General features: G+C 42.4%; 1 protein-coding gene across 3 annotated transcripts in view; it reads right to left on the minus strand.

The window, feature by feature from the left end:
- Positions 1-24,207, minus strand: part of WASF3 (WASP family member 3) — a 106,432-nt gene that overhangs the window by 63,546 nt on the left and 18,679 nt on the right. For all 3 annotated transcript variants that reach the window (XM_061170965.1, XM_061170964.1, XM_061170963.1), the window contains exon 2: positions 457-551. The gene's annotated coding sequence lies outside the window, so the exon portion shown is untranslated. The remainder of the gene's footprint in view (positions 1-456; positions 552-24,207) is intronic.

Consider the following 24,207-nt stretch of genomic DNA (forward strand, 5'->3'; position numbering starts at 1 on the left):
TTGGAATCACCACTTCACTTCAGAGTGAGTTATAGTAACACCTGAGGAGCTTTAAGTTTTATCATCTTGGCTTCTCATACCCACTCGTTATTAACAAGATCCAAAACATAACCAACTGGTTAAACCTCAGGAAACAGAAAGTAAATAGGCAAAATATATAGGGGGGGAAATGAGACCCCAGTTTAATGAGTCAAAAACTGCATATCCATACTTGTTCATGTAAAAATTAATAGGAAATGAATATATCAAATTATAGTTTTTCAACCTCTCACTGTTGATTAGGACCAAAAACTCTAAAATATTATCTGCTGTTAATATTTATATATTAAAATATATTGATATTTTAATATTTTGAAACACTAACATATTTTATTCTATTCTATTTCAAATTAAAATTCTAAACTATAATGTTATAGAAATTAAATGGCTTTAAGGGTAAAAGGCACACAGTCTTACCGTGTAACTGTTGACTTATGGGTTGCAGAAATGTCCCTCAGGTAGCATCACCACTTTGGCTCAGGTATCAGTAGTAACAGCAATCAAAATTAAAACTAAGAAGAAGAAGAAAAAAAAATTAAATACCGGCACGCAAAATGCATTCATGTCTCCAAGAAAGTCTTAAATTCAAATTTCACATTCCAATAATTTCATCAAGGGAGCTCTAGTCCCAGAACTAGTTCTTCTTAAATTAGTTTAAGCAGGGAGCTAATAAGGAATGTGAATTCCGGTATAATTCCCACTCTCTACCCTGGAATAAGCTCTGAAATTAACTTCAAGGCATCTGGTAAATAACAGCCAAAGGGAAGAAAAACAAAAAGCCCAGTATACCACAGGTCTATTCAACTGAACTGCTTACACACATTTTAGGTTTGTGACCGCCCACAATTAATTGAATACAGATCATTCGCATAAGAACTCAAGTCAATAAAAATCTTGGTGATCACTTCACAAATATTTTAATAGTACATGTGGGGATAAAACAGTAACAAAGACTTAATACCTGCTGAATTGACCCTAGAAAGTGTTTCCAGAATAACTGATATTAACAGCAAGCCTACAGAGTTATCTGAAGATAAACACCGCTTTGCGGTACCAAAAATATAGTATAGTTTCCTACCCAAACAGAGTTTCCATTCACTTAGGAGAATACATGTAAGAAACACGTAGAGGGCTTCCCTGGTGGCGCAGTGGTTGAGAATCTGCCTGCCAATGCAGGGGACACGGGTTCGAGCCCTGGTCTGGGAAGATCCCACATGCCGCGGAGCAACTAGGCCCGTGAGCCACAACTACTGAGCCTGCGCGTCTGGAGCCTGTGCTCCGCAACAAGAGAGGCCGCGATAGCGAGAGGCCCGCGCACTGTGATGAAGAGTGGCCCCCACTTGCTGCAACTAGAGAAAGTCCTTGCACAGAAACGAAGACCCAACACAGCCAAAAATAAATATAAAAAATAAATAATAAATAAATTAAAAAAAGAAAAGAAACACGTAGAGAACAAGCATTTGTTCATTCAGCAAAACATTTCCAAGCATCTTGCGTAAGTTGGCTCGCCTTTAAACCCTGCAGACACAAAAATGACTGAGAAAACGCCTGCTCATGAAAGAACTGAGTCTCGCGAGGGTGACTGATGCACGTAGATAATTATAATACAATACGGTAGATGCAGGAAAGAGCAGGGCAGCCCAGAAGTGGGCTGGGGTATAGCAAAAGCTTCGTGGGAGGTCAAGGAAGGGTGGGGAGGGAAAAGGCCGTGCAGGCCCTGGAAAGGAGGGGGTGTGATCTCCGCAGGGAAGGAAAGCAACTTGAAGTCTAGAAGGGACTGCCTGGCCGTGAGTGAATTGTATGTGGGCCAGTGGATAATGAGAACGTCCACAGTTAAGACTGTCACCATCCTTTTGAAAGTGTGAAAAAAAATAGAAAGGTCATTCGATGATACTACACATGTCCTCCTAGTCTTCTCAGTTAAAATTAAAAGTAGCACATGATTTTCTCCCCCTTCCTTCGGAGCGGCTGTACAGCACTTGATGATGCAAAATGTAAAAGTGACTTTTTCCTGTCGTTTGCATAAGTGATCATCCTATTTCCAAATACAGAGAAGCATCCCTGGGTTTTAGATTATCCAGGCCAAATTTCACCTGAACCAGATCACCTTATTTGCATGATTTTGAAAGTAACCAGCACTATGTAACTATACAACTAACTGTACCTCAGGGCAATCCAAATGTGTGTGCCCTGGAGGACCCTTTGCGTTCGCAATCATGTGTTAACTCTTCCTTTGGGAAACACAACTATGAAGTTTCCCATTTGTGTGAAAGGCTATGGAACTAGAATTTTGTTACTAGTTGTCACCTGGTGAATGCCTTACTGAGGACTAAGCAGAGTGCAGAGTCACCTACGATTAACTTAATCTTCACAAGGCAGGACGGAAAAAATGTTCCCCACCATCAAGCCAGCAGCCACTGCAGCTGCCCTGACGGTGTGCCCTGAGGGGATTCAGGATGGAGAAAAATAGGATACTGGTCCTAGATAGTTAAGATGCACATCTAAGGAAGAATTTCAAAGAGCCCAGACTCTTCCATCTTCCCATACATAGAAAAACACTAAAATCATTAGCTTGAGATGTTTGGTTTTTGTGATTGGTGGTCATCTTCTGGTGTTCCACTGCGTGCCCCTCCCTCCTCCCCGCCAGCAAAAACTCCTATCCTGGCTCCCTCCTCACCTCTTTGGAATACTTCCTCAGAGCATCTGAGAGGCTGTCTCCCAGGCTATAGTCCTCGGTAAATTCCCAAATAAAACATAGCTCGAAGCATTTAGCTTGTGTTGTTTTCTTCAGTCAACACAGGTAACATCTCCACTAAAAAATGAGGAAACTGAGGATCGGAAGGTGACTTGCCCAGGCCGACACAGCTTGGAAGAGGCCGAGCCACGACAGGGCTGTCTGGCCACCGTCACTGTTCTTAATTACTGTATCAGATGGCCTCTTCTGGACGTGCATATGTGCATTTTTCTTTCCTACTGAGCTGATAACCCGTGTAACCTAAGTCAGGAACCACGAAGGTCTTGAAGAGTTAACTAGCCTTTGTGAATGTGTTGCCTCACTTTACAGGGGAAAAGCGTATCTTGAACTCCTTTGAAGGTACAGGTTAAGGTTATTAAGTGTGAAACGCAGCACCTCTACTAAGAGGTGTTGCATTAGCACAGGGAAACACATTTATATGAAGCAGCATGATTTAAATGGTTTCTGTCGCTGGTTAAGCCCTGGCCATGGTGCTGAACATGCCACTCTGGCTGCACCTGGCAGCACAGCCACCCTTAACTTCCTGCCAACTGGCTTGCATCTGTGATGCTCCCCTGCCACGAACGCCTCTCCTCGTGTGGCTTCCGTGCATCCAAATTGGCTCCAGTCTTTACAGCGCAACCTGTGACACCTCCTCCACCCACCCGTTCCTCCCTCTATCGGTTCAGTAAACACTTACCTGCTGTGGTGACGTGTCAGGCTTCGTGTGCCCCGACCCTGGAAAGCCAAAACCCAATCCTGCACCCCCAAGGACCTCTTGATCCCCCAGAAGAAAGGCTGTATCAACAAGGAATTGGGATTCAATGTGACAACTGTGTGTGTACGTGGTATCGAGAGCGGGGGGGGGGGGGGGGGGCGGGGGGCAGCCGGGGGGGCGGGGCAGGGAGGCTTCACAGCCCTGGTAACACTGTGGCCTTAATTCAGATGACAGATGACCCAGACCTACAATAAGATGGGAGAATTTTTTAATGGGAGTGAACTTGAGAGAGGTAGGCACTGAGTGCTAGAGCAGATGGGCACCGAGGGGTCTCGGGGCTGGAGCCCAAGAGCAGAGGCAAGAATGCCAGGCTCAGCCCCCCGCGGTGATGGCTGTATTCCACACGTGGACGCCGGCCCATGCGGCGGGCCCAGTCACAGAGAGCACTCGACCGACCACTTTACCTGTGCCAAGTGTGACTGAGGAACTGAGTTGTCCATTTTATTTCTTTTTAATTAATACTGATTTGAAGAGCAATACGTGGCTAGTGGCTACAGGACTGAACAGTGCAGCTCTTAATGTTGCAGACTCGAGATTCTGAGCTGAGGGGTTGTCACCAGACCTGGGAAAAGGATCACCAAGAGAAAGGCACGCGGACATGCAAATATTTGTTGAACAGAAGGACGAAGAGGCCAACGGACAGACTAACAAACTGGGTGATCTTAAGGACTCCTCCCTTTAAAATCCCATCAAGAGGTGCCTGTCCTCGCCATTCGGGTCTTGAGTAATGCCCTCAACATGGTGGCATCAAAGTGTACTCATGCTGGCTCCAGATCGCAGCCTAATCCTTAAAATACTACTACTAACTTAAAATTCCCTATACTATGAATTCCTTATATACTCTGAAGAAAACAAAAGAGAGAGAGAGAAAAGGGGGAGAAAGGAAAAACTATGTTTTTGAAACCATAATTTAGAAAATAATCATAGATTAAAGATAATCAATGAAGCCAGGATAAATTGCTGTCTAGTAAAATACGTCATTTTCTAAAAAAATGAAAGAAAGCCGGGAGGGGAGAGGAGCAGCGGCTTTACCGTGAGGTCAGGTAATTTCAGATACATTACAGACCATTCGGCTCCTAAGCAGTTCAGCTGACATTTGGTCTACACTCTTCTGTACTCTGATGAGAGAAAAGACTGAATTGACTCATGAAATACCTTATTTTGTTCTAGAGAGCATTTTAAAAGGTCAATGAGAATAAAGTTTTTCCTAGGAATATGCCCTTTCCTCTTAGTTACCTACAACATCCAAAGTCAACATGAAAGAAAGAACTCTGTGACACGAGAACATTTAACCTGAGAACAGGTTGTGTCTAAGTAACTCACTGGTCATCTGCCAATATCATCCTAATCTGATTGTATTAGGATTTGTTTACTATTTTGGTCCTTGCCATCTCACCTAAGCTCCTGAATTCCAGTTTTCCAGAAACGGGAAGCCGCGTACATACAACACACACACGCGGTCCAGGATAGCAGTCTCTGCACTGCATTCCAGGGCCACCTTCTTCACCAGGCTCAGATTCTAAGTTCCTCTCCATCCAGGAGGTCGTGTCATCAACGTTCTTCACTACGCACATAGCAAGCTCTGCCTACAACACTGTGAGACACTCTGCAACATGCAGACTCGACTATCTTCAGAGAAACGTCAGCACGTCTAACAGGAATGTTTTTAGCTAGAAGCGTGTCTAACAACACGACAAAACAGCAACCTCTGTGCTGCCTTGCTTGGCCTCTCAGGTCGGTTACCTGAGCTTCAATTCCCACGGCTAGAACTGCCCTGCATCACTTAGATCCGAGCCACAAGGAACACACTTGGCTGGCCCCGCAGTTCACCTCGACGCGTACGTGAGCTCTTACGTAGGAGGGATGAGGAACGAGACACGCTCTTGGTGCCCGGAGAGCTTTACCTGGTGAGGAAGGGGGTGTGGGTGTGTGTGTGTGTGTGCGTGCGTGCGTGTGTGTGTGCATGTGTGTGCGTGTGCGCCCATAAAACAAGCAGCAGGAGGAAAACTGCTGTACACAACACAGAAACAGTGTCAGCTGACACCGACTGAACACCTACATATAAGCCCATTCCCAGCTAGGGACACATTCATGTAACAATTAATAAAACCACATTACTTATTCTATGAGGGTGCAAATGAAAAATTCTACCAGTTTTAAGTAATTTGTTCATTTAAAAAGTATGTACCACAGACCTAAATACTAGCGTCATAAAACAATAGTTTCTTCCCCTTAACTTGATGAACAATAACTACCTAGTAAAATAGGAAAACAAAATGATCAATTCTTGATATAATATGGCTGTGCAGAGAGCCACAGCTGGCCCATACCTCTGGGCTAACAGTCCCCGGCCAGAGAATCGAATAACCCAGATCAAGATCTGGGCCACATCAACCCCTCATGATCCATTCAAACACTTAGTACCTTTCTACAATACACGGACAACACAACCATGAATCAGGCAGAAGGGACACTACACACAGAAAGACAGCACACCGAGGTCCGAAAGTGCTAAGTGGCAAGAGAGATCCGTGCACAGTGTCGTGGGAGGAAAGGACCAGTGCCGGCTTCAATAAACAAGACTTAAAATGTGCGTGCGGAGCAAAGCGACACCAAGAGACTGATTCCTGGCCTCTGAAATGCACAGAGGATGCGAGGTTAATATAAAGACAAGTGCTCCCTCACCACCTAAATATGAAGACATCACGAGGGGGTCAAAAAGTTCCCAGGTCCAGAGCTTGCTCATAAAATAAAGAGTGTGTACTGCCTGCCTGGGCCTGGGCAGCTACAGGAAATGCACAGGCCAGAGTTGGAAGGGCCCAGAGATCCACCCGCCATTCAGTGCAGACTCCCCTCTGCCCCATCCCTGGATGTTTCTCGTGAACCCTGTTCAGGGAGAGGAATGTGTAACCTCTCGTTAACCCTAGCTCTGTATTCGGTTAAAGCCTGCATCTTTAACACTTCAAACCAATGCTCTCTGTTCTGCCCTCTGAAACCAGAGAATCTACCAAAGCCTTCAACTCTGCAAGCTTCCAAGGGTCTGACGGCAGCTGAGGCATCCCAGTCCCGCTGGCCTTTCCCAGGTGCCCCAGTCTGCCCTTCACAGACGCAGGGACGGCAGAGGAGCCAAGGGAAGCAGCACACCCTCCGTTAACGTGGCCAGTCTGCCTGTTCCATCGGCTTTACCGTGGGGTCCCTGACACCGCCGCCCTGCCCCACAGGGTGGCCACGGCCAATTCCCGGGCAGGGTCTGCAGGCTTCCCTCCCATCACTTCTCCCCACACTGCCCTCATGCACACACCCTCCACACCTGCATCTCCCCACACGTGCATCTCTCCACACCTGCATCTCCCCACACCTGCATTTCCCCTCACCTGTATCTCCCCTCCGCACATGTGCATCTCCCCACACCTGCCCTCCTGCCCTCTACCTTCTGACCAGCGAGGGGTCACTTCCACCGCAAAGCTCTGCTCAGCTGCCGGCAGAGTCCACCCCCTCCTCTGTGCCCACCAAGTCAGCCGGGCGACACAGGATGCCATGGTGCGGTGGGCTCTCAAGCCAGGATTCAGCTCAAACTGGCCTCCCACTTACACCCTCTAAGGCAGGTTAATTAAGCTTAAATTCCCCGAAATACAAAAATGAGAGCGAGAATCAAAGGAGTGATCCCTGGGACAAGCCTGGCCTCACACGTGATAACAAGCCCCTGAGAACATCCATCACTGACCCGGCGCCGGTCCTGCCTGTTGCCCGGGCACTGTGACAGCCCCCAGCGTGGGAAGAGGGTCACCCACGTCCTTATACCCCCAGGGCTTCACACAGAAAGGAGCTCGGAAGCCTCCTGAACAGTGTTGAGTCCGGAACAAAACAAACAGTGAATCAATAAACGAGCACACAAAAGCCTAAAACCAAGATGACTGAAGAAGCCCAGATTTAGTTCTGGTCTTACCCATCTGCCTGGTTATTCATTACTGCAACACAAAGTACCGATCTGCTGAGAGATCAAAGAACTCAGAGGCTGAAAAAGTTTGGAAATTCATGGTAAACAATCAGTTTTCAAAGCAAAAGTGCATTTTCTAGTTATGTGTTGCTTCACTATCAAAGACCTTTCTCATTCTTTTTTTTAATTCCTGGCTCAATGTTCGGCACACAAACAACACTCAAAAAACATCTGTCAAATAAGTGAACTTTCTCAAATGACTCGGTTAAAAAAATCATCATGCATCTTCGTGACCTACTTCAACCAGTAGTGTCCTGTGACCTGGTGCTGGTCACCATTTCAAGGGCTGGGCTCCGCCCAGGGGAACAGCAGGAGAATTGGGGTCAACAGAACACCACTTTCAGTGCAACCAAACAGTTAATGAGCTTTTGCGGAATGGGCATAAAAAGATAGAATAATAATAACTTGCACAGGATAAAATAAGGCTTCCAGCTTGAAGAAAGATTGCTGACTGGGAGCAAGTTTTCAGAAAGCTGTTTAGCAACATTACGGAACAATCCACAACCACTAAACACAAACGTGGAGTGGGACCAACTGGCAGCAGCACGCCGTTTGCTTTCGCAATATTCACAGGCAGCTGGAGAACGGAAAAAACCAAGGAGCAGCAGGACAGACGCAGGAGACAGAGGGACAGAACTGACCATCGGGAAGGGACGGAGGACAGGAGAAGAGGGGGAGGCCTAGGGGTCCCTGAACACTGGTTCCAGAGTCCTGCAGATGACACAGTTACAACAAGCTTACCCGTTAAGACATCCCAGAGTTTTTTAAACTTCCCTTCTTAAAAACGGGACACTGTGTCCTTGGCCGAGGTCCTGGCACTCTTCCTGTTGCTTGTGACCCCACAGGGATGACAAACCAACGATTCCGGAGGGGGCGCGGGGTGGCTGAGGATAATAGTCTAAACCCTGAAACAGATCCAACTCAAGTAAAAAGATTTTCTTGCCTAAACGATGTTATATTTTTCTCTGCTTTAATTACTGAATCCTGTAACTGGAATTCATCACTGATTCAAAGAGACGCTAAAAATAGTCTGTTCTAGAATGAGGAATGAGAAGCATCGTGTAATTTTGCTACTAAATGGACTCCTGTTTTTTTCACAGCTCAGTAACTTACTCTTCAAATATATTTCCTCTTTTTATTAACCAAAAATGAAAAGCACTTCAGATGCACCTTAAACATTAACTTTCAACACTAATTATGTATTTATAAGTTTATAAGTAAAATCTCAGACATACACTAACCTTACTTAAAAACAGTCTCTTTGACTCTTTTTCCTCAACATCTAATCATGACCTTCATTAAACACCTCTGATTGCAAGAATACAGTCTCATTTACATATGATGAATGAACAGAGCTGTGATCCAACAGGCTCCCGCTGCAAACGGCAAATGATTAATAACACCTTACATTTGAATCCATGGTGCCGTTTACAAAGGGCTTTCACGTAAATCATCTCGTTTAATCTCTACAACAACCCTGCCACAAACAAGCAAGGCAGAAATTACTTTAACCAGCTTACAATTGAGGAAGCAGGCTCCGAGAGTGAAACAGCTTGTAAAGGTGGGAGAAGCCCTCACCTACATCCTCCTCACTCTAAGTCCCACCTTGTATTCCAAACTCAGCCCCTTCTAAGACTCACACAATTCCCATCCTCCAACTCCAACAGAACTCAGGATGAGCAGAACCCAGGTGACACCCAACACCTCTCCTTTCCACTGAGGTTTGCCTTCAAGGCACAGGCTCTGTCTTCTCAACTCAACTAGAAGCCATGGAGGGTAAAAATGGAATCTTACATTTCGTACTGTCTAGAATGGTACCACACACATCACAGGGATACACTGAATTACTGTCATGATGCCACCGATCAAAGAGTCATCAAGGAGACCAAGGTCTAACTTCTTGGCTTTGGCCCACCTTCCTAGCTGCAACTAGGTTAGAAAATCCTGGAAGTCTGTCCCAGGCCATCGTAAATAAATATAAAAGAGGTTTCCTTAGCAATGACTAAAGTTGCTTTACACCTTCAACTGGTTTGAGTCTTTGCCGCTTCCCCACATCCATAAACGGTCCCTGGATTCTGACCGTGTGTTGGTTCCTGAGCACCCGGAAACGGGACCCACTGGGTGTCTCCACGGTGTCGATTCCCTTGATGTGCCCCGCCTTGACTCCCATATTCACCTGGCTTCTGTTCCCGCCAGGACCCACAGCTTGAACGTCCAGCCCCACTCGGTCCTCTCGACCCTGACTTCCCAGCCCACCCTCACATCAACCACAGTCGGCCCCTACAGGGACCTGCGGAGCTTCTACAACTGACCAAGTGAGGGGTCCGGCCTTCTTTTTTATCTTCAGCTTATACCTGGAGTTCTGCATGTCCACAACTCCTTCAAGAGAAGGACAGACGTAACACAAGTACCAGAGCAGTCACTCTGACTCCCCCCCAGTGACACAATATCCTTCCCTCCTCAACCTCAGACTAAACAATATAACAACCTCCTAAAATACCATACAGTCAGCAATCAACATGCTGTCAGGTACCAAATAGATCATAACCAAATCAGAATTACTGTTTAGTTTCATTAAATATGCTGAATCTTAAATTTGGACCAAAAAATTATTACATAAATATACAGAAATACTTAGGAAATCTGCACATTATCAGATGGAAATAGCAGATGTAAATGCTGCATAGCAGACGGCTGGGTTTTTTTTCGATCACCATGACAATTTTTACATATTCCAGAATCAAAATCTATTTCAAAGCTTTCTGTGTAATATTAAACCTGACATAAAGATTTCACAAGCAATTCAACAAGTAACATCACTTGTTTTTCTCCCTGAGGAAAGTATAGTAGCAGCCGCTGTAACAAATGGGTCCATAAACTCCCCCCCGCAGGGCACCTGTGCGTTCAAACAAGACTGACACACGAAGCTGTTACATTCAAGCCTCCCGAGCCCCCAGTCACACCTTGCCATAGCTGCGTCTGGAGTGTGGGAGCTGAATGGCTCAGCGCACACAGTCAGAAGGAAGAACACAGCCCACGAGAGGAGACAGAACAAGGGGGAATGATTACCGCCCAGAAAGGAAGGCAAAATTTCAGTCGCCTGGAAAGTAACTCATCACCACTGAACAGACAGGAAAAGGGAAGGACTGAGAATCACTCCCCCACCTCCAACCTTAATTTGTCTCAAAAGGGAACAGAGCAGGGGAGAGCAGGTCACGATGGAAAGATAATAATTACACGCTTGGAGGTGGAGAATTGACGTGCAGGGGACCTCCAGATCACCAGTGAACACAGAGCTGAGGCTGGAATAAGAAGTCACAAGCCTCCAGCACTGCTGTAATTGAGGGAATGGAACAGAGACACAACAGATGGCAAGGCTAAGGGGAATGAACACGAGATGGGAAGAAAATGGCATCAGAGACCAAATTCCAGGGAAAATGGGCTCTCCTAAAATGTCAGTGGGGGCATAAATTGTGACACTTTTGTTGTCAGTATATGTTAAGAGCCTTAAATTATTTAAACTGCTAATTCTTTAGCAATATATCCTAAAGGAATAAACACAAATATGGGCAAAGATTTATACATAAAAATGTTCCCCTTGGTGTTACTTGTAATAACAAAACACAAGAGAAACTAAATATGCCAAACAAAAGAATTAATTTAAAGTAAATTATGCTAGATCTATAAAATAAATTATTATGCAATACCTACGTTGCATTTTAGAAGACTTTTAAATTATGTGATAAAAGTCTTATGACATGAGATTACATGCGAAAGCATACAAAACAGTGTATACAGTATCTACTTATGAAAGAATTATTTGTTGAATACCTTCTATGTACTAGTACCTAGGTACTGGGGAGAAAATGCAATAAAAGAAATAAGTCCTTGTTTTTGTGGAGCATGGATTCTACTGGTAAGTGTCCCAGAAAGGGTAAATAAATAAATCTGCAAGAGAACCTCATAGGAAATAAATGCTAACAAGTCAAACGTAACAGGTGATGTAAAAAGAATACTATCAACTATAAAAAGTACCTGAAATTGACTTAAAATAAATAAACTGCAAGATTAATAGTAAAAAATAATGTAAACTGAAAATCAAAAGCAAATTTCAGGTGGCTTAATAAATGGTCTAGAAAAATAAAGGTGGCGTTATTATAACCGGAAAGTGTCTGGGCCCGTTATGGTTTACCCTTCAGCATCCCCAGGAGGCAGAACTTACAAGCTCTCACCTTTCTCAGCCTCAAACATAAAACTCAGGAAGTGCATGAAAGCAACCTGCCTATGGAGGCCTGCACTCCTGCTGGGCTGCTCTGGACCAAAACCATCTCCTCCGTAATTTCACAAGAGAAGTGATCCTTCCAAACACAAGCTAAGATGGGATTTGGTATCTTTCCATTTTCATGACAGATCAACACCCCCCCCCAACACACACACACACACACTCACTCACTCACCTACATTTGTTCATTCATTCACTGAACCAATATTATAGGGCAGGGCTCCCTCAAAATCACAATGTCCCCTATAGAAACCTAAGGACCAGTTCCCCAAATGCAAAATGTTACATTCCTTAAGCATTTGTGAAAAGACTAAACTGAAGGAAAGCACTGAGAATACTGACACAAGTTGTACAACATATTACAGAAACACTCTTTGAAAAATAATGCGTCTATACTTAAAACACACGCACACATCGAATGACATTTATCCTCCAAAAAATTACCCTTCAGCAGATAACTGGTAAGAATGTCCTCATGTTAGATATGGAGAAATTGAGAAAGCATTGTAAAGTAAAAATACTATATAATTCCATAAGGAAAACTACTGGGATTCACTCTGCAAAAAGCCACAAAAATATTCCCTGTATTCTGGAATACATCCTGAAAACTAAGTAAGATTTAAATGCATACTAATTACTTATTTTTTTAAAAAGTCAAGTTTCAGAATGAGATATTACATTATGGAGATTGGTTAAATAAAGCATTTTGCAGAGGTAGGTGACATCATAAACTTCATTAAAACCATAATACAGGAAAGCTTATCCTATGGAGATCAAGCAAAGCCCGGAGCAATCTAGAATCACTCCGATGTAGGAAGCAAAAGAGAAAAACAACTTCCTCTTTCCTTCTAGGTCCTTCTCAGCTACTCCCTGATAAATATTTCCTTCCATCGGCCGGTCAGCCACCCACCCTGAAGAAGCAGCTGAGCACACTGGGGTTAATGCAGAACAGAAGGGCCCACAGCTCAGTCCCTGAACCTTTTCTCTCCTCCATCACAGCCCCTCCTCTCAGATCTCCTCCAGTCCAGACAACTCCCAAGTTCACATCACCAGACCAGACCACTGCCCTGAATTTCAAAGCAGTACACTCGCTCTGCTCTCTGCCCTCACCTATGGCTCCGCCAAGCCCCCCAACCTGGTCTCCACTCTCACCTTGACTCTGCTGGCCGCCACCTGATCTCCCACCTCCACCCTTGGCTCCCAATAGCCTGTTCTCCACTCGGAAGCCAGAGCAATTCTGTCAACAGGGAAGTCGGATCCTGTCTCTCCTGGATTTGAAACTCTCTAAGGGCTGGTCACCTCACTCAGATAGTACACGGCACGTAACAGGGAGCCCATAGCTAGCTGCTAGAAGTTTGTGTGGCATTTCAGTCCTACTTTTTATACAGAAGAAACTAGAGAATTGGGAGATTATCAGACTTTAGATATATTTATTTGGAACTTTTCTTTGGTGATCTCATCTAGTAATCTCATCTATATCTGCCTTGTTCTTAAATCTCAGCCAGATTACCTTCCACGAGTAGATTTTTAGGGGATATTTCTGGTTTAAGATCTACATTTAAAGATGAGATCTGTAGGAAGAAAGACATTTTAAAAGAATCATCAATTTTCCACCTTATGCCTCCTTTTAGTTTTTTCCTCAAATGAAAAAGATCAAAATTCAAAAAAAATTACTGAAGCAAAAGTAAATACCACATTACATCTTTATACAGAGAGTGAGAGGCGGCAATCTTATCAGTACAGAAACAATTAAAAACAGGTATCAGATGGTTTACCCTTTTTTTTCTGAATATGATTAAATGGGGAGGGGAGACCTTCTCAGCAGAGGATCACAGATAAGAAATGAACACGATGGAAACCCAAGCATCCCGGCCTCCAGCCAAGAATACCCTGACAGTGTCTTGCAAGCGGAGGACGGACAAAGCGTATTAATGAGAAATCCTGTTGTTATGCTACTTAGATATGGGCCTTCAGCATCAGTTTCCCCAAAGGAACTGGTTTCATTCACAGGGGGAGGGAAAGTTACGCACACAAGAACAAAGGCATGTTTACATTTTCCATTCACTCCTGTAACCTGAGCTGATAAGGTCACATTCGCCTGCACTGGGGGTAGGCGGGGGCAGTCAAGGAACTAATGCAGAAAGGGGACACTGCTTTGCTCCAATTCAGTATAAGAGGCACGACAACAGTGCTCACTGATGCTAAAATCTAAAGAAACGTCTAGCCGTGAGATTCTGCGTTCAAGACAATCCAAAGCATGAGGTCTAACATTCTCTCGGAGGGAGAAGGTCCACTCCAACCCAACCTCCACCAACGGGACTGTTTTTAATTTCAAGAGAAGTACACACATAAATCTGCCCAGCTCTGTGGTGCTTTGGAGAAATAACAAAAGAGAAGATTTAAATACCAGATATAGCAAAATCATTCCCAAAGTATTATCACGGTACCGAGTTTCCTCTTAGAATTCCATTAACGCTCCCGTAATCCGGGGACAACTTCCCCGGGAGAGCGCACGGCGCACCTCAGGCTGCTGCAACGTCACGCCGGCTTCTGCCGCCGCAGGCTCGCCCCGCCTCCTCCGTACCGCTCCCTCCCCCCGGCCTGACTGAGCCAGAGCCCCCGAATCAGCTGCTCCTTTAACCCCGTTCTGTCTGGGCGGGGAACAGACGCCCTCAGGGGACCTACATGCAGAGGCGGGTCCAAATCCAAAGCTGAACCCCGGGAGCTGTACGAACAAAGAAGAGAAAGGGAAATCCCTCCCAGCAGCCTCAGAAGCAGCGGATTAAAGCTCCACAAAACAACTTGATGTGCCTGCATCTGTTGAATACCTGAATAGACGACGAATCATCCCAAATTTAGGAGATGGACTTTGGGAGCAGGATATATTAACTTTTCCCCTTTTCCTTTTTTTTGTGAGTGTAGATGTGTATGCTTCTGGGTGAGATTTTGTCTGTATAGCTTTGCTCTCACCGTTAGTCCTAGGGTTAGGTCCGTCCGTTTTTTTTTTTTTTTTTTTTTGCCTTAAAAATTTTTTTTTTTCCCTAATAAATGTTTCCTTAATAATTTTTTCCTTATTTTCTATTTTTAAAAAAATTTTTAATAAGTTTTTTCATATTTTTTATTTTAAAAAATTAAAAAATTTTTTTTTCTTAATAAATTTTTTCTAAATAATTTTTTTCTTATTTTTATAAAAAATTAATAAATCTATTTTTAAAAATTAAAAAAAATTTTTTTGCTTAATAAATTTACTCTTAATAATTTTTTTCTTATTTTTTATTATAATTGCTTTATTTTATTTTATTTTATCCTCTTTTTTCTTTCTTTCCATTTTTTCTCCCTTTTATTCTGAGCCGTGTGGATGAAAGGCTCTTGGTGCTCCAGCCAGGCATCAGGGCTGTGCCTCTGAGGTGGGAGAGCCAACTTCAGGACACTGGTCCACAAGAGACCTCCCAGCTCCACGTAATACCAAACGGCGAAAATCTCTCACAGATCTCCATCTCAACATCAAGACCCAGCTTCACTCAACGACCAGCAAGCTACAGTGCTGGACACCCTATGCCAAACAACTAGCAAGAGAGGAACACAGCCCCATCCATTAACAGAGAGGCTGCCTAAAATCATAATAAGGCCACAGACACCCCAAAACACACCACCAGACGTGGACGAACCCACCAGAAAGACAACATCCAGCCTCATCCACCAGAACACAGGCACTAGTTCCCTCCACCAGGAAACCTACACAACCCACTGAACCAACCTTAGCCACTGGGGACAGATACCAAAAACAACGGGAACTACGAACCTGCAACCTGTGAAAAGGAGACCCCAAACACAGTAAGATAAGCAAAATGAGAAGACAGAAAAACACACAGCAGATGAAGGAGCAGGGTCAAAACACACCAGACCTAACAAATGAAGAGGAAATAGGTAGTCTACCTGAAAAAGAATTCAGAATAATGATAGTAAGGATGATCCAAAGTCTTGGAAATAGAATAGACAAAATGCAAGAAACATTTAACAAGGACGTAGAAGAACTAAAGAGGAACCAAGAAACAATGACAAGCACAATAAATGAAATTAAAAATACTCTAGATGGGATCAATAGCAGAATAACTGAGGCAGAAGAACGGATAAGTGACCTGGAAGATAAAATGGTGGAAATAACTACTGCAGACCAGAATAAAGAAAAAAGAATGAAAAGAACTGAGGACAGTCTCAGAGACCTCTGGGACAACATTAAACGCACCAACATTCGAATTATAGGGGTCCCAGAAGAAGAAGAGAAAAAGAAAGGGACTGAGAAAATATTTGAAGAGATTATAGTTGAAAACTTCCCTAATATGGGAAAGGAAATAGTTAATCAAGTCCTGGAAGCACAGAGAGTCCCATACAGGATAAATCCAAGGAGAAACACACCAAGACACATATTAATCAAACTATCAAAAATTAAATATAAAGAAAACATATTAAAAGCAGCAAGGGAAAAACAACAGATAACACACAAGGGCATCCCCATAAGGTTAACAGCTGATCTTTCAGCAGAAACGCTGCAAGCCAGAAGGGAGTGGCAGGATATACTTAAAGTGATGAAGGAGAAAAACCTACAACCAAGATTACTCTACCCAGCAAGGATCTCATTCAGATTTGATGGAGAAATTAAAACCTTTACAGACAAGCAAAAGCTGAGAGAGTTCAGCACCACCAAACCAGCTTTACAACAAATGCTAAAGGAACTTCTCTAGGCAAGAAACACAAGAGAAGGAAAACACCTACAATAACAAACCCAAAACATTTAAGAAAATGGGAATAGGAACATACATATCGATAATTACCTTAAATGTAAATGGATTAAATGCTCCCACCAAAAGACACAGACTGGCTGAATGGATACAAAAACAAGACCCATATATATGCTGTCTACAAGAGACCCACTTCAGACCTAGAGACACATACAGACTGAAAGTGAGGGGATGGAAAAAGATATTCCATGCAAATGGAAATCAAAAGAAAGCTGGAGTAGCAATTCTCATATCAGACAAAATAGACTTTAAAATAAAGACAATTACAAGAGACAAAGACGGACACTATATAATGATCAAGGGATCGATCCAAGAGGAAGGTATAACAATTGTAAATATTTATGCACCCAACATAGGAGCACCTCAATACATAAGGCAAATACTAACAGCCATAAAAGGGGAAATCGACAGTAACACAATCATAGTAGGGGACTTTAACACCCCACTTTCACCAATGGACAGATCATCCAAAATGAAAATAAATAAGGAAACACAAGCTTTAAATGATACATTAAACAAGATGGACTTAATTGATATTTATAGGACATTCCACCCAAAAACAACAGAATACACATTTTTCTCAAGTGCTCATGGAACATTCTCCAGGATAGATCATATCTTGGGTCACAAATCAAGCCTTGGTAAATTTAAAAAAATTGAAATCGTATCAAGTATCTTTTCCGACCACAACGCTATGAGACTAGATATCAATTACAGGAAAAGATCTGTAAAAAATACAAACACATGGAGGCTACACAATACACTACTTAATAACGAAGTGATCACTGAAGAAATCAAAGGGGAAATCAAAAAATACCTAGAAACAAATGACAATGGAGACACGACGATCCAAAACCTATGGGATGCAGCAAAAGCAGTTCTAAGAGGGAAGTTTATAGCAATACAAGCCTACATCAAGAAACAGGAAACATCTCGAATAAACAACCTAACCTTGCACCTAAAGCAATTAGAGAAAGAAGAACAAAAAAACCCCAAAGCTAGCAGAAGGAAAGAAATCATAAAGATCAGATCAGAAATAAATGAAAAAGAAATGAAGGAAACAATAGCAAAAATCAATGAAACTAAAAGCTGGTTCTTTGAGAAGATAAACAAAATTGATAAACCATTAGCCAGACTCATCAAGAGAAAAAAGGAGAAGACTCAAATTAATAGAATTAGAAATGAAAAAGGAGAAGTAACCACTGACACTGCAGAAATACAAACGATCATAAGAGATTACTACAAGCAACTCTATGCTAATAAAATGGACAACCTGGAAGAAATGGACAGATTCTTAGAAATGCACAACCTGCCGAGACTGAACCAGGAAGAAATAGAAAATATGAACAGACCAATCACAAGCACTGAAATTGAAACTGTGATTAAAAATCTTCCAACACACAAAAGCCCAGGACCAGATGGCTTCACAGGCGAATTCTATCAAACATTTAGAGAAGAGCTAACACCTATCCTTCTCAAACTCTTCCAAAATATTGCAGAGGGAGGAACACTCCCCAACTCATTCTACGAGGCCACCATCACCCTGATACCAAAACCAGGCAAAGATGTCACAAAGAAAGAAAACTACAGGCCAATATCACTGATGAACATAGATGCAAAAATCCTCAACAAAATACTAGCAAACAGAATCCAACAGCACATTAAAAGGATCATACACCATGATCAAGTGGGGTTTATTCCAGGAATGCAAGGATTCTTCAATATACGCAAATCAATCAACGTGATACATCATATTAACAAATTGAAGGAGAAAAACCATATGATCATCTCAATAGATGCAGAGAAAGCTTTCGACAAAATTCAACACCCATTTATGATAAAAGTCCTGCAGAAAGTAGGCATAGAGGGAACTTTCCTCAACATAATAAAGGCCGTATATGACAAACCCACAGCCAACATTGTCCTCAATGGTGAAAAACTGAAACCATTTCCACTAAGATCAGGAACAAGACAAGGTTGCCCACTCTCACCACTATTATTCAACATAGTTTTGGAAGTGTTAGCCACAGCAATCAGAGACGAAAAAGAAATAAAAGGAATCCAAATCGGAAAAGAAGAAGTAAAGCTGTCACTGTTTGCAGATGACATGATACTATACATAGAGAATCCAAAAGATGCTACCAGAAAACTACTAGAGCTAATCAATGAATTTGGTAAAGTAGCAGGATACAAAATTAATGCACAGAAATCTCTTGCATTCCTGTATACTAATGATGAAAAATCTGAAAGTGAAATTAAGAAAACACTCCCGTTTACCATTGCAACAAAAACGATAAAATACCTAGGAATAAACCTACCTAAGGAGACAAAAGACCTGTATGCAGAAAATTATAGGACACTGATGAAAGAAATTAAAGATGATACAAATAGATGGAGAGATATACCATGTTCTTGGATTGGAAGAATAAACATTGTGAAAATGACTCTGCTACCCAAAGCAATCTACAGATTCAATGCAATCCCTATCAAACTACCACTGGCATTTTTCACAGAACTAGAACAAAAAATTTCACAATTTGTATGGAAACACAAAAGACCCCGAATAGCCAAAGCAATCTTGAGAACGAAAAATGGAGCTGGAGGAATCAGGCTCCCTGACTTCAGACTATATTACAAAGCTACAGTAATCAAGACAGTTTGGTACTGGCACAAAAACAGAAATATAGATCAATGGAACAGGATAGAAAGCCCAGAGATAAGCCCACGCACATATGGTCACCTTATCTTTGATAAAGGAGGCAAGCATATACAGTGGAGAAAAGACAGCCTCTTCAATAAGTGGTGCTGGGAAAATTGGACAGGTACATGTAAAAGTATGAAATTAGAACACTCCCTAACACCATACACAAAAATAAACTCAAAATGGATTAAAGACCTAAGTGTAAGGCCAGACACTATCAAACTCTTAGAGGAAAACATAGGCAGAACACTGTATGACATAAGTCACAGCAAGATCCTTTTTGACCCAGGTCCTAGAGAAATGGAAATAAAAACACAAATAAACAAATGGGACCTAATGAAACTTAAAAGCTTTTGCACAGCAAAGGAAACCATAAACAAGACCAAAAGACAACCCTCAGAATGGGAGAAAATATTTGCAAATGAAGCAACGGACAAAGGATTAATCTCCAAGATTTACAAGCAGCTCATGCAGCTCAATAACAAAAAAACAAACAACCCAATCCAAAAATGGGCAGAAGACCTAAATAGACATTTCTCCAAAGAAGAGATACAGATTGCCAACAGACACATGAAAGAATGCTCAACATCATTAATCATTAGAGAAATGCAAATCAAAACTACAATGAGGTATCATCTCACACCGGTCAGAATGGCCATCATCAAAAAATCTAGAAACAATAAATGCTGGAGAGGGTGTGGAGAAAAGGGAACACTCTTGCACTGTTGGTGGGAATGTAAATTGATACAGCCACTATGGAGAACAGTATGGAGGTTCCTTAAAAAACTAAAAATAGAACTACCATATGACCCAGCAATCCCACTACTGGGCATATACCCTGAGAAAACCATAATTCAGAAAGAGTCATGTACCAAAATATTCATTGCAGCTCTGTTTACAATAGCCAGGACATGGAAGCAACCTAGGTGTCCATCATCGGATGAATGGATAAAGAAGATGTGGCACATATATACAATGGAATATTACTCAGCCATAAAAAGAAATGAAATGGAGGTGTTTGTAATGAGGTGGATGGAGTTAGAGTCTGTCATACAGAGTGAAGTAAGTCAGAAAGAGAAAAACAAATACAGTATGCTAACACATATATATGGAATCTAAGGGAAAAAAAAAAAAAAAAAGAGGTCATGAAGAACCTAGTGGCAAGATGGGAATAAAGACACAGACCTACTAGAGAATGGACTTGAGGATATGGGGAGGGGGAGGGGTGAGATGTGACAGGGTGAGAGAGTGTCATGGACATATATACACTACCAAATGTAAAATAGATAACTAGTGGGAAGCAGCCGCATAGCACAGGGAGATCAGCTCGGTGCTTTGTGACCACCTAGAGGGGTGGGATAGGGAGGGTGGGAGGGAGGGAGATGCAAGAGGGAAGAGATATGGCAACATATGTATATGTGTAACTGATTCACTTTGTTGTAAAGCAGAAGCTAGCACACCATTGTAAAGCAATTATACTTCAATAAAGATGTTTAAAAAAAAAAAAAAAAAAAAAAAAAAAAAAAAAAGAATTCCATTAACGCTGAAGCAGCAACACCCCTCCTACACATCCATCTACTGACAACGCTGCACCAGGCTGGAATCTCTGACCTGCACGGAATTTTGTCACTTGAGACATCAGTAACTGTCTAGACCAGCGGTCCCCAACCTTTCTGGCACCAGGGACCGGTTTCGTGGAAGACAATTTTTCCACGGACAGGGACTGGGGTATGGTTTCCAGACCATTCAAGCACATTATATTTATTGTGCACTTTATTTCTATTATTATTACATTGTAATTACATACAACTCACCATAATGCTGACAGGAGGCGGAGCTCAGGCGGTAATGTGAGCAATGGGGAGCGGCTGTGGATACAGATGAAGCTTCGCTCGCAGATGAAGCTTCACTCGCTCACCAGACCCTCACCTCCTGCTGTGCAGCCTGGTTCCTAACAGGCCACAGACCACTACGGGTCCATGGCCCGGGGGTTGGGGGCCCCTGGTGTAGACCATACAGCCACTGATGCCCGCTGGGCTCAATGTGTGGTCTACCAATCCACCCATCACGGCGGTTCCCACCAGACACCCTGCTCCCCGATCACTTCCTTCTGTGCTTTGCTGGCACCTGCCCACTCCCTCTGCCCAAGCCAGTCTCGAGATGAACCATTCCTAGTGCTATATTTGATGACTGATGGAACAAGTTGAAACTTTTCCCAAACGATTCCTCTAACAAAACAGAAGACTCCCTGCAGCCCAGTGACTGAGCTGAACAAAAACAGAAGAGAACCAAGTCACACGCCATCCAGCGATTAACAGAAAAGCAGGCGTGAAGAAATGCCCGACCTCGTGTGACATCCATATATGCGAATGAAAGCCGCAGTGCCGTATACTCTTTTCACTTACCATATCAGCAAGGATTAAAACACGAAAACCCCCGTGTTGGCCAGGATGGGGTTCCTCAGGCACTCTGACACTTCACTGGCACAAGTAGAAGCTATAAATGAAGCTTTTTTTAGACTGCAAAGGGTGCCCAAGATCAAATTAGAATCTAAGGAAAAAAATATGTATTTCCCAAAAGGTAGTCTGTGATTGACAGCTGACACAGAAGTCAGTTTGGGATGCTGTTTAACGCTGGCGGAAACCAGAAGGGTTAGCGTGACACCCCCCAACTCCCCACACTTCCTGGCCACACGGTGACCAGGATGGACACAACCCAAAATGGGCCGGTCGGCTTCCCTCCCAGGAACGGGGATCTGAGAACATGATTCTGGTTGACTCTCATCACGTGAGCTCGAATGAAGGAAACAAAACTCACATCAAGAGCTTCATCTAAAGAAGTCCCGAGTTCCTGGCATATTCTCTTCCTGCTTAGCACACAAATGGCATCTGGATTCAGTGAACTGACTTTCACTTTGAATTTCTCAAATTTATACTCTAGGATTATTTTCTGCTTATGTTCTTGTTTTTCCTAAACTCCCTTGTCTAATCTTTCTAATTTCATAGTGGTGATTTCAACCAGTTTATTTGACGACCATATTGACTTCCTGTTTAAGAGCATGATGATCTACGTTTCTTAAACAGACTGAGTCTGGTGTAGCTAGATTCAACAAATCCCAAAACTCGCCCTCCACTTCAGAATACTATTCTGATCGGATTATAGGATTTCTGGTAAATTTTTTTAGGTTTTTTTTGTTTTGTTTTTTTAAGTCCTATAACAATTTTAAAATCAACGAATCCTGAAAGTAATTTTCCAAAGGGGGCAAAAAAAAGAATTATCGTCTCCTCATTTTTAAAACTCACTTTAATTTAATGGTAACTGCCATTCACCAACAGATGAAGGCCAATTTTCTCTCATCATTTGTTCCATTATTTTCCAATCTGTTACAGAATTCTATAGACTACAGATGTGATGTGCCCTTCAAAATGTAAAGCCTGACTTTAGAAAATTAACACAGCCTTGATTGTCTTCTCCCATAACCATTCTGTCCAAGGCTCTCCCCCAACCTAACAATGAACACTCAGAAAGGGAAGAAGATATATACATACTTATTTCAAGCATAATAGTCAACTATGACAACACAAAGAATTCAAGCTTTCAAAGCACTTAATTCTGCTGAAGATGCAATCATGTTACATGCTTCGAAAATAACGCACTCTCCCATCCTGTTTTTAGAGAACTTTGAAAATCTAGACAATATGCTTCCTTTCAAAACACCAACTGCTTCCAGAGAAAAAGAAAGAAACAGACAAATGATCTTGCCAAGAACCATTTCTGCAGTTTCTCTTGGTAGAGTAGCCCTTTCAGTGGCTACAAAGATTTAAATTCAATCCTTGATTGGATTGATGATATACCACCTTTCATTTACTTAGAATTGAATTTTAGAACAAAAAAGAGCTTAGAGTACTCTAATTCAGTTGTTTCCAACTTTTGCAAGGACAAGGACCCCTCTGCGATGCTAAAAAATGTTAAGGATTCTTACAATAGTTGTGTCTAGTGATTGAGAAAGTAAAGAAAAAAACCATGAGTACACAGTAATTCTTTAAAAGCCACCTGCAAACACCTGTAAAATAGTAAAACATGAATCTAATTTTTTTTTCTTATTACAGAGCCAGTTAACATCAGAACTAGGTCTAAAACCAAGTCTCCAGGCTTATGACACAGATGGGGTTCTAAGATTCCAGAGCGTCATTCACCACAGAGGAAGGTTTTCTCTAAGTATCCCCAACAATCCTCTTAGGAACTAGACAAGGCGATCTTAAAGTTCTTATGGGAAAACAAGCAAAGATACAGAATTCTGAAAAAGAAAACTAAAGAGTAGAGCGCATCCGTATCGGATACTGAGGCACTGTAAAGCTACAACGATTAATTAGCGTGGTGCTGAAATGCAGAAATGACTCATAATACCTAGGAACTCAGTATAAAATGGATGTGGCATTTCATATCACTGGAGTAAAGATTATTCATTAAATGCTACTGTAACAATCCATCGGGGGGGGTGGGAATCAAACGGAGTCCTTACTTACCCCTTATGCCAAAAGAAGTTCCAAATGGAACCAACAAAGGACCAGAAGAAACACAGAAGGTTTTTTTTTAATAATCTTGCAGTGGAGAAGGTCTTGTGAAACATGACTGAACAACAGAAGTCAAATGTTAAACTACTTGAAAAAATCAAATATTACTTCATTACCGAAAATTCTACAAACAAAGCCAAAATCACTCACCAAATGAAGCCCCTTCGGAGCGTTACAATTCTAACCATCAGACAAACCCAGATTCTCTGCCATCCAAGCACAGCACTCCTTCTGTTTGCCATACAATCCCAGATTACTCAGAAGATAGTTTTAAAACAATAAAAAATTAAATCTCACAGAATC

Source organism: Eubalaena glacialis, chromosome 16 (assembly GCF_028564815.1).
Source record: "Eubalaena glacialis isolate mEubGla1 chromosome 16, mEubGla1.1.hap2.+ XY, whole genome shotgun sequence".
NCBI classification, from domain to species: Eukaryota; Metazoa; Chordata; class Mammalia; order Artiodactyla; family Balaenidae; genus Eubalaena; species Eubalaena glacialis.